At 35.1% G+C, this 12082-nt stretch overlaps 1 pseudogene across 1 annotated transcript; it reads left to right on the forward strand.

Moving 5' to 3' along the window:
* Positions 1 to 234: 234 nt before the first annotated feature.
* Positions 235 to 2293, forward strand: LOC149530645 (3-ketoacyl-CoA synthase 11 pseudogene; annotated as a pseudogene). The gene has a single exon (XR_016358573.1). The product of XR_016358573.1 is annotated as a 3-ketoacyl-CoA synthase 11 pseudogene (transcript).
* Positions 2294 to 12082: the final 9789 nt, after the last annotated feature.

The following is a 12082-nucleotide window of genomic DNA, read 5'->3' on the forward strand; positions in this document are numbered from 1 at the left end:
GGCGGCTGAGGGAAAATTAAGTTCAACAACTGTATATCTACCTCATTTATATGGCGAACGTTGCCCTTTAATGACATCGCCCAGGCCTCGCTTAAAAGTTGGTGGCCTGCTTTGATGAGTCCAACAAGCAAAACAAGATGGCTTATTTCCATTTAAAACCTTCACCCGGATTACGTCTACGCCAAGTAGATAACAGCGGATCAGCAACCTCATTTCACATTAATGCCAGAGATTTCCATTCGTATCGCGTTGTTTCTTGTCCAAGTCGGAATTTCGGGCTCGACCCGGTTTATAGTTAGAGTTAGTGTAACTCAGTAGTTAAGATCCCAACTACCCACTTCTATAAATCCATCGCCTCCATTAAAGAAGCTCCATGAATCTGACCTCAGAACAGAGCAAAACATAGCAAAACAGAGCAAACACACGGGATTTTGGAGCAAAATAGGGGATTCTTTTTTGGGTGTTTTGCTATGGAGGAAAGCAAGGAGAGGATTGAAATGGGCGATGGGAAACGGGAGCGCCTGACGGCAGAAGTCGCCATTAAAGAGTCCGAGAAGGTGGGGAGAATCAGCCCGATTCAGATAAAGATTACTCAGAAGCTCCCGGACTTCTTACAGTCTGTGAAATTGAAATATGTCAAGTTGGGCTACCAGCAGCTCATGAAGCACGCCATGTATGTTCTTTCTACGCCTCTTCTGCTCTTGGCCGCTGCGGAGATGGGGAGATTGGGCGTGGAGGACGTATGGCGGGTGTGGGAGCAGCTGCAGTACAATTTCCTGTCCGTGACGGTCTGTACCGCGGTGTTCGTGTTCGTCGTCACGGTCTACTTCATGACCCGTCCCAGAGCAATCTATCTCCGTGATTTCGCATGCTACAAGCCTGAAGATGCCCGGAAATGCACAATGCAGCGGTTTTTCGACTGCACGGAGCACGCGAATGCGTTCACGGAGAGCACAATCGAGTTCCAGAAGCGGGTTTCCGAGCGGTCTGGATTGGGCGACGAGACATATCTTCCCGCCGGAGTGTTGTCAAAACCGCCCAATCTGTGCATGGCGGAAGCGAGGCTCGAAGCGGAGGCGGTGATGTTTGGTGCTCTGGATGAGTTGTTCGAGAAAACGGGCGTGAATCCCAAAGACGTCGGGATTCTGATCGTGAATTGCAGCCTGTTCAATCCGACCCCTTCTCTGTCCGCCATGATCGTCAATCACTACAAGATGAGGGGGGACATTAGAAGCTTCAATTTGGGGGGCATGGGCTGCAGCGCGGGAATGATTTCAATCGCTCTTGCCAAAGATCTTCTTCAAGCGAATCCCAATTCCCTCGCCGTGGTCGTTTCAATGGAGAATATTACCTTGAATTGGTACTTCGGCAACGACAAATCCATGCTGCTCTGCAATTGCATTTTCAGAATGGGCGGAGCCGCGATTCTTCTGAGCAACAGACGGCGGGATCGGAGAATCGCAAAGTATGAACTTGTTCATACGGTTCGAACACACAAAGGGGCCGACGACAAGAGTTACAATTGTGTTTTCCAGCGTGAAGATGAGACGGGGAGCGTTGGAGTTTCTCTGGCGAGAGAATTAATGGCGGTCGCAGGGGATGCATTGAAAACCAACATAACTACATTGGGTCCCCTGGTTTTGCCCCTCTCCGAGCAGCTTCTATTTCTGGGGACATTGATTGCAAGGAAGGTTTTCCAAATGAAGAAGGTTAAGCCTTACATACCCGATTTCAAGCTCGCATTTGAGCATTTTTGTATTCATGCTGGCGGGCGGGCTGTTCTTGATGAGTTGCAGAAGAATTTGGAGCTTTCCACCTGGCATATGGAGCCTTCGAGGATGACTCTTCATCGGTGGGGGAATACCTCCAGTAGTTCTTTGTGGTATGAGCTTGCTTATACTGAGGCCAAGGGAAGGGTGAGGAAAGGAGATCGGCTATGGCAGATTGCTTTTGGGTCTGGTTTTAAGTGTAACAGCGCGGTTTGGAAGGCTCTCAGACAGGTTCCTGCTAAATCGGCGAAGAATCCATGGTTTGATTGTATTGACAGGTATCCTGTTAAGGTCCCAATGTATTCCTGATTGATGGATATGGATCCCTGGATTCCACGCCTTTGCTGCTGCCGCTGATGATGATCAGTCAGCCATTAATGCGCTCTGGGCTCTGTGCTCTGTGCCTTTGACTTCACTCTTCTTTTCCTGTTTGTTTGATCTTGTTGTGAACATCATTAAAACCTCTTTCATAACACTGTTTTCATTTCGATGTCCTCAATATATATTGTGATCTTTGGTTTCAAGGTTTCAATGTTCAAATGATGAATTCCCCGTCTTAATTTGTCATTACTGCGCTCTGAAATTTGTTCTCTGCTCCTTCTTTTAATTCGAAATAAACTATTGATGAATTCCCCGCGTTTACCTTTGTTGCTGCTTAATCAGTCATTACTGAGCTCTGAACTTTGTGCTCTGCGTTTTTTATTATTTCGCTCCGATTCCTATGGTCTTGTGGATATATTAAAATCTTTCATTTCAAGTCTTCATTAGTCTTTGTACTCTTTTGTTTCATTTCCTTGTTTAGTTGAATTCTTGAACTCTAATCTTTAGATTGTTTATTGTTTGTCAACAGCATTAAGATCTCCATCCCTTAAACTGTTTGATCTCATATACCTCATTAAATTCTTTTCTTTTCTTCTTTCTATACATTTTTTGAGATAAAGGTTTGGTACTATGGGAAAAGATCGAGCAGCCTGATATCGTTATAGATACTTTAAATTATTGGTTTCAATAAGTTTCCAAAAATGATAACACGTACTAATAACCGATCACACATTTACTAATAGTTTATCATTTTTAACTTTCTTGGTTGCTGAATGGTCCATTTGTGCCAAAATTAATTTTTTTCTCCTAGCGACGGACTATTGGGGGTGAACATAAGAGGCATCAAGGGAATGTTTTGAAATGACACTTTTCAACCACTTCACACCCCAGGGCCTCTAAAGAGAGCTCCATAATTGCAGAGACACCTAACCTTACGTGAATGACTACTAGATCTCTTCCCCTAATCTCTAGTTTCATTTTCTTATTGAATTCTTGAACTCTCTTTTAGTCACCCTTTTTAATTATTTATGGTTGTCAGTATCATTAAGATTGTCATCCTTCGAAGTATTCTATCTGATAGACCTCATTAAAATCTTTCCTTTTCTTCTTTCTATGCATTCTTCAATATAAAAAGTTTGGTACTACTCATAAACTTATCCAATTAATAACTAGGTCCAATTAATAACTAGGTCATATCTCAATTTACTAGTACATTTCTTTAAATGTGGGCTAAAGATTGATCTAACGGTCACCATTAAATACATGTCATACATGTCAATTAGACAATTTGGTTGATAAACTCCATTAAAATTTCTGATTTTACCTATAGTTTTTTTCTACCGAGATGTACCCTTTCATCGTTGTTATTAAGCTTACCGACAGGTGTATGTAATCTAAAGAGGTCCTATGTTTTGGGCAATTGCTTGTAAAAGAATATGTCGATTATAATGCATTAAAAAAAGAGTGAAATGAGAGAAATTGAGGGGCTGTGGTTGTGTACGGAAGTATGATGACGACGAACGATGACTTTTTTTGCTTTTTTATTGATTTATTTTGCGATGTTCTGGCGAAAGAGGAACAAGTCAAAGAGCTATTTAATGTGTAAGTTGTTCCGGATTGTTCAATGAATATATAGGTAGACAAGTTATCAATACTCTGGTACATAGGTGGACAGGTTATCAATATTCTGGTCAAAAAGTGTACATGTATATTTGCAATTTTTTATTTTTTAATTCATCTGGTAAATTTTATATGTATACTTTGCTGTTTTAATTTATATATATATAACATATCAATATTATTGTCAACCACTATAAGATACATGTTTTTTTATTTAAGTATTTATTTAAATGATTACATAACGCATATATAACTTGATTTTAGTTGTTTAAATTATAAATGTATATATAAGATATATATTTTTAATTTAAGTATTTAATTAAATTATTAGATAGCATATATATAACTTGTTTTTTAGTTGTTTAAATTATAAATGTATATATGTATGGTAGATAAGTTATTTATATTTTTCATATTTTGATAATTGCTAGAGATTTCAATAATTATAAGAGTTATGTTTTTGTGATTGTGCGCAAGATTGTAATATCTTTATTAACCAATTTAAGAGGATAACTCTACAAAGTAAGAAAATACGTTTTTTTTAAAAATAATTATTTTGAACAATGATTATAGTTAATAATGACAATTTAATTTGTATAACATGTTAATTTAATCAAGTTGACACATCATACAAGTTAAATATAATTAGATAATTAGGTTCTCTTAGGTTCTTATTTGTTGGAAATATAGGAGTAACTGAGTTGGGGGGGGGGAGGCGGGTTGAATCAGTTACCACTAAAATATTTCCCAGATCCCTTGGATGTCAACAATAAAAATTAGACTGATAAAACTGATTACTGTTGAAGCTCGGTAAACAAACAGAAATTGTTGTAACTCGGTAATTGTGGAGTGTGTGTTACTTTAGCAGATATAATACTGTCAGTAATTATCTTGCAAACATAAGAGAAACAACATGAACACAAGAGACACTAGAATTTAACACGGAAACCCAATATGGGAAAAACCACCAATGTAACTAGTTACTGTTTTTCACTCTTCTGAAGTGAGCCCTATTAGGAGCCAACTTAGTTAAAGGTTACAAAACACACTGTTGGGTGTGACTTTGTTAGATGATTTAATCATCCTGTTAGGAGTGACCTTATGAGAGGTCTTAAAACAATTCAATAGAATTGCCACCTTGTTAGAGGATCTACAACTAGCTGTTAAACCAAATCTGTTAAGAGATTTCAGATCACTGCTACAATGGTTAGAGAGTAACAATGAAATGACCTGATTATGATGCAACTGAATTGTTGAATCCAGATCTCTGTTCTACTTAAACTTGATCCTTCCTGATCGAATATTAATTTTTTGCTCCACATGGATATCTGCTTATCCTTCAAGTTTGCTTCCACTCTTTTTCCTTTCAATTCAATCAACACACTTGCATACACACTTGAAAATCACAACTTGAACATTATTTATATCATTCAGATTATCAAGTCGGCTCAATACAAATTAGAGTGACCAATATTCATTACCATAGTCGACTAGAAAAAACACTTAAAATAATTAAGCTTCATATGCCAAGACAACAAAATCCTTCATTAGCTGACCCTGCTCGGTAAACACTGGTTCTGAGACAATTCCCTGTGTTAACCAACAGAGGCTTGATTAACATTGCAAACTTGCAAAAATCCTTTGGTAACCGAGTGAACTCGGTTAGAACTAACTCTATCCAACTTTTTCTTCGTTAACCAAGTGAGCTTGGTTAACACTCCTTTTTGCCAAAATTTCCCTCAATGCTCGAGTTAGCTTAGTAGACACTGTCTTCGTAGAATAAACTCAGAAACACTTGGTAGACAAGAAAAACTCTCTTGCTGACCAACTGAGCTCAGTAAACACTAACTATCAACTGATATGACATTTGTGTAACATCAAAGATAACATACAATTAAAAATTGTATCCAATAATCTGCCTCTTTGGCATTGATGGCAACACAACATATCATAGCACAATGAAATTTGAGAACAAGACTTTCTCTGACAGAAAGTTTCTCCCTCTTAGATTTTACACTGAAAACTTCTCCTTCATGCAGTAATCTCCTTCTGTGAAGGAATTGCATAACTTCTCCCTCTTCGAATGACAAAAACAAATTTCAAAAATATATGACAATAAACTTCTCCCTCTTTGACAACACATGCCAAAGACAACACATACCAAATTAGTATCAATGTACCTTGAGTACTGATTCATATGCAATATTCTCTTGATTATTGTCATGCCCAAACTATGAGGGCAAAAACACACAAATCTTTTTTTTTTTTTTTAAATTAATAATTAAAAATGCTCTAAGTTGATCTGGTTAAATACACAGTTAAAGGTTCTCTACATTTCATCTTAAGGTTATAATTCTTGTGGAGGGATACATCGTTAAATTTTGAACTCTCGTTATTAAGCTGATCTCGACATTTGTTACATTACTACATAATTATACTTAATCTAAATTGCTTTAATTATGATCTAATTTTAAGAATTACTAACCAATTCTCGATTAAAGCTAACAAAATTACATTTAATTAAATATTTAGAACACTAACTAAAACATAAACTAACTTTACAAAACAAAAATTTAAATTTAAAACAACTTTAATAAAATACTTGCTAACTAATACTACTCTAAAAGATATCAATTAAATCTTATTAAATTATAAATTTAATTAAATAAAAACTAACTAAATCTAATACCCACTAACTAAATATAAATCAATAATACATTTAATATTAATTTAATACTAAACTAACTTAATTTATAACTAACTTTAAAACGAAAACTTTAAAATAACACAAATATTCTAACAAGAACTTTTAACTAATTTTAACTTCCTAATCGAACTAATTAAATTTAACACTAAATCATTCTAACTGAACTATTCTAATCATAATAATTAAATACTTGATCCATATTAATTTAATTAATATCACTTACTAATAATCGCATTGTAATTAACTAAATTTTACTAACTTAAATGATAAATAAATAAAAACGTATAATTTCATTTAGTTATTCATTCAACATAAATGAGTCAAGAGACTAAAATCCTAACATTCTTTTAATACCACTAATACTATTTAATACTTAAACTAATTTAGAATTGAAACTAAATATTCATCACATTACTTAACAATACTAACTTACACATAAATACTAACTTAAGTATGATAAACTCTAATACATACTAACTTACAAACTTAAATAAGTTAAACTAACTACTAATATAAACTAATCTTTCTAACAATACTATACTAACAGAATAAATAACATTTTAAACTAACTAATTAAATTTTTTAACAAACAATAAAAGAAATCTTAACATAACATATACTCTAACACTCCCTTAAACTAACACCTTCCTACATGCCTAAATACTATCCTCCTCCACCCACATCACATCCAACCCTAAACCAATTCAAGAGCCAAGCATGCTTTATTACATTTTAAAAATTACAATTATTTCCCACTCCTCTTTTCAAATATGGAGGCGTGAGTGTTGACTAAAGGTCTTTCTGACATGAGAGGAATGTCAGATTTTTACAACCATTAAGTGTGGAGCAATCTCCACATGTGCATTCCCACCCTAGCAAAGCATAGCTGTACTATCTTTAATGCAAGTTGATCTCTCTCCAAACCCAACGCATGGGTTGCTCACGCTATCCAAAGTTGGGAAATTCATAGCCCAAGACACCACTTTCCATGTGAGCAAGATGGAACCCAGGGAAACATCACGCTGTCCCATGCTAAGAACTTCGCTGCCCAATGACATGATACAAAGGATAAAAAAAAACAAAACTTGCAATTAACCACTTCTAAATCAACGTACCCACCCCACCAAAAAGGATACACAAGGAAATCTATGGGCAGCTCCCAAGATAAAATTTATGTCAAAGCTCTTAAGTGCTCCCATCACTTCCTTAGCAACAAGAGATGATGCACCTGCTTTTGGGAAAATGGGGGGGGGTAATAAATATTAAAGCTTAGTTGTTAGAACTTAGGATAGGATATCTTTTTATTTATTTATTTAATTTTAAACTTATTTAAGTTATAATTATATTATCAATGATAAAAAAAACCTAAAGATATTTAAAAGAATCTTTTAAAGAATATGCTCCGTTGTAAAAAAGCCAAATTAATTTTGTTCTCATACAAAATCTAGGGAACCTCTTTTTTTGTGTATTTTCTTTCAAGTCCATATTTTTTTCAATTATAAATCTCCAAATTGATTAGTTTGCCAAGGGGATTATATATATATATATATATATATATATATATATATATATATATATATATATATATATATATATATATATTTTCAAAATAAGGCTAATAGGACTTATTACAAACTATATATACCAAGGATTTGAATGATCCATTTTAACTATAATGCAAGGATTGTTTTGCTTCTAATAGTCACAAGAACTGAATCCTACATTCATAACAAATTTTCGTTTTCAACATATATAAAACTTGAATTTTGCCTAATTGAACATTATCATTTCATCTTATTTTTGATGTGCATCATATAACTGAAAATTACAAAGAAAACTCATGAGAAGCAATAATACCCAAACACTATTTTATTGACAACCTGATTCAAAGGCTCAGCCGAGAATGAACCAGGAAGAAAACTCGGCTTCGTTGCCATTACAACAAAGTTATTAAATACAATTTTCATTAGGATTTCAATCCCAAATTTTCAACAATCAAATAATTTCCTTCATGTCCCTTATCAAGGGATCTATATCAATTTCTGCAACACATTACTAAGAACCGTGGAGGGAACAAAATCTGATCAGGTGACAACAAGCATGACCAAGAAACAAATCAGACATGCATATTCATACTAGGTTTTCACAATAGGATTCACAATAAATCAAAACTAGGGAAAGGTGGATTTTTCCAACAGGAAATGTCAGATGCAACACTAAACTAGGTGCCCAATCGGGGCTATAAATCAAGAACTTCCGTTCTTCCATTCTTACATGCCAAAACTCATACATGGTTTGTGCTGACAGGTAGGGGCCCATAACACCCTACCCTCTCTCCCTCTTCTTGTCTTGAGAAGAGACTCTACACTATTGGAGTCCAACTAAAATGCCCTTTCCCGAAATTGGCCACTTCTGCCCTCTCCAAGGGTGAGTAATGCCAAAACACCCATGCAAGAAAATCTCAAAATTCCAACATAAACATGAAAGGAAATCATTCAAAATAACATGTTTTTCAAATCTTCCCAACATACCCACAAACATACAAACATTCAAACAACAACAAGGTAGCATAAGCATGAAACAAACATGAAAATCTAAACAAGGGAGATGAGAATTCCTACCTGCACAAAGAAGTAATGGCAAATGAACAAGTTTGAGTAGAGCTTTTCCCTTCCTTCCTTCACTCTTCCAATACTCCTCTCTAAATGTAGAGATTGGGTAACAACCTCTACTAGACCAAGAAGGGCCTCTAAATAAGCCTCAAACTCAACCACCAAAGGGATCAATAACTTCTTCCACCCACTTACACTTCTAGAAACTCCTAACTCAACCCACACTATGGTTAAACACTAAGTGAAGGTGGGGTGATGAAACTCATGGTAGCCATAGCCAATTTTTGCACAAAGGCAAAAAGAGACTTTTTGAGTGATCTCAAAAGTCAATAAAAGGGGCTTAGGGGTTGGAAACAACCCTAACCCGTACCCATACCCCTTGGGTATAAATATTTCATGTTTTAAAGCCTTAGGAATAGGTTTAGAGCCAAACAAAGCTAGGAAATAATTAGGACCATCTAACAACTCTAGAAATGCAGATTAAGCACTAATCCAGATTAAGGATGACTAAACTCGATTAAGAACCAAATTAGCAAACTGACACTAACTAAATTTGACCTAGGTCCAAAGGTTACATAGCTAACCCTAATTAGCACACTGAAGAACATAAACAAATCACGAGTGTCAAGCGACACCATAAGAACACAGTTACGAGCATTAACATTTACTGATCACATAAGGATACATACATTCATCTCAATTTAATTACGAACAACCAGGTTTCCAAAATTAGCACATAGAGATCAGTTCTGTTCCTCCGTCAGTTTTCTCGACTAGAATATCTGCACACTCATTGCACACATCAGTAGTCTCGAAAATCACATGTACATATGTATATATACGTATCAGGAATCACATAAATTAAAACATCCATCTATAAAAAAATCAGGGTTCCTCTCATCCTATTCAATTCTTAACCATTTAAAATATCTTAAACCAAAATGTTAATCATACCTTTTACTTAATTCATCAACATATAAATACATAAAACCTTAAATGAAAAACATCAAATATATCTGAAAGTAACATCACACAACATGAAATAATATGATATGTTCAAGTATCTGATAATGTCTCGACATCTCGAGTCGTGAGTATCAAAATGATAAAGTAACAACTAAGGCTACGAAGGGTCAGGGCAAGGCCTCACAATTATGTTGCACCAACTAATTGATGTTCAACTTGGTTCCTATTGATGCATCACTATAACTTCATTTAGTGAGCTTCATATAGGAGAACGACCCCTAACTTACTTCTTAGATACAAGAATGCATCCTTAGGTAATGGCTTGGTGAATATGTCTACAATCTATTCTTTTGTATGGACATATTCCAATCTGATTTCTTTGTCCTGCACCAGTTCTTTGACAAAGTGATATTTTATAGCAATGTGCTTTGTTTTGGAATGCATCACTAGGTTCTTTGATATGTTAATTGCATTGGTGTTATCACAATAAATGACAATTGGCTCTTTTATTTCAATCTTCATACCTTCTAGCAATTGTTTAAATCAAACAATGTTAGAACAATTCACTGTTGCTGCAACATGTTCTGCTTCTGTCGTAGATTGGGATGTGCAGTTTTGCTTCTTGCTTATCCAAGATACCAACCTTTTACCAAGAAAGAATGCTCCACCACTAGTGTTTTTTTTGTTATCAAGATTTATTTCCCAATCAGCATCAGTAAACACTTTTAGATCTAAATTTCCTCCAAGTTTGTACCATAACCCATAGTCTTCAGTGCCTTTAAGATATCTCAAGATTCTTTTGATTGCCATGATGTGATTTTCTCTAGGTTTTGCCAAGAATCTTGCCACTATTCCAACTGCTAAGGCAATATCAGGTCTTATATGAACTACATATTGTAATTTCCTAATCATTGATCTATATAAGGTTTGATCTACATCTTTGGAGTCATCATCTTTGGTAAGCTTCAGTCCAGTACACATGGGGGTTCCAATTGGTTTTGAATCTTCCATTCTAAACTTCTTGAGTATCTCTTTGATATACTTAGATTGAGTAATGTAGATACCATTTTTGTTTTGTTGTATCTACAATCCAACAAAGAATTTTATCTCACCAAACATGGACATTTCAAACTCTTTGTTCATTTGTTTTGAAAATTCTTTGCGTAGGTCATCATTTCCTGTAAATAGAGTATCATCCACAAATATCTCTGCCAACACAATCTTGTTATCTGGTCCTTCCTTGATGTACAAACTACTGTTATCATTTGTTCTCTAAAAACTAATATGTATTAGGTAGTTATGTAAGCCTTCATACCATGCTCTAGGAGCTTGTTTGAGACCATACATATCTTTGTGTAATTTGCAAACCATGTCCCTTTTGTCTGGATCAATGAAACCTTCTGGTTCTTCAATGTAGACTTCTTCATCAAGAATTCCATTAAGGAATGCAGATTTAACATCCATTTGATATACTTTGAATCCTTTGTGTGCTACATATGCAAGTAAACTCTTAACACCTTCCAATCTTGCAAAAGGGGCGAAAGTTTCACCATAATCAATACCTTCTTCTTGAGAGTAGCCTTTACATACCAGTTTTGCTTTGTTTCTTGATACTTTACCATCTTCATTCAACTTATTCCTTAATACCCATTTTGTTCCAATCACATTTTTATCTTTAGGCGCAAGTACAAGGGTCCAAGTTTTGTTTTTTTTCTATTTGTTCTATTTCTTCATTCATAGCCTCAATCCAACTTTCATTTTCCAATGCATCTTTAACACTTCTAGTTCAAATTTAGCAAGTAGACATGTACCTTTTAGCTTACTTTTTGTCATAACTTACCTTCTGATTTATCTCCAATAGTCTGATCAGGTGTATGATTCCTTCTAATATACTTGGCCACTACAGGTTCTTTTCCTTTTGAATGAATTGCATTGTCTTCTTTTTGAATTTTAACTTGGTAGCTTTAGAATTTAACTTGGGTCCTTATGACTCGGTTTGCACTTCTTGCAACTCGATAACTATAGTAGGCTCGGGAGATGAAGTCTCCTTATTATCAGATATGCCTGGGAATGTATCAAAGTCAAAG

Source organism: Cupressus sempervirens, chromosome 11 (genome assembly GCF_028749045.1).
Source record: "Cupressus sempervirens isolate cs-2001-9-10 chromosome 11, ASM2874904v1, whole genome shotgun sequence".
In the NCBI taxonomy this organism is placed as follows: Eukaryota; Viridiplantae; Streptophyta; class Pinopsida; order Cupressales; family Cupressaceae; genus Cupressus; species Cupressus sempervirens.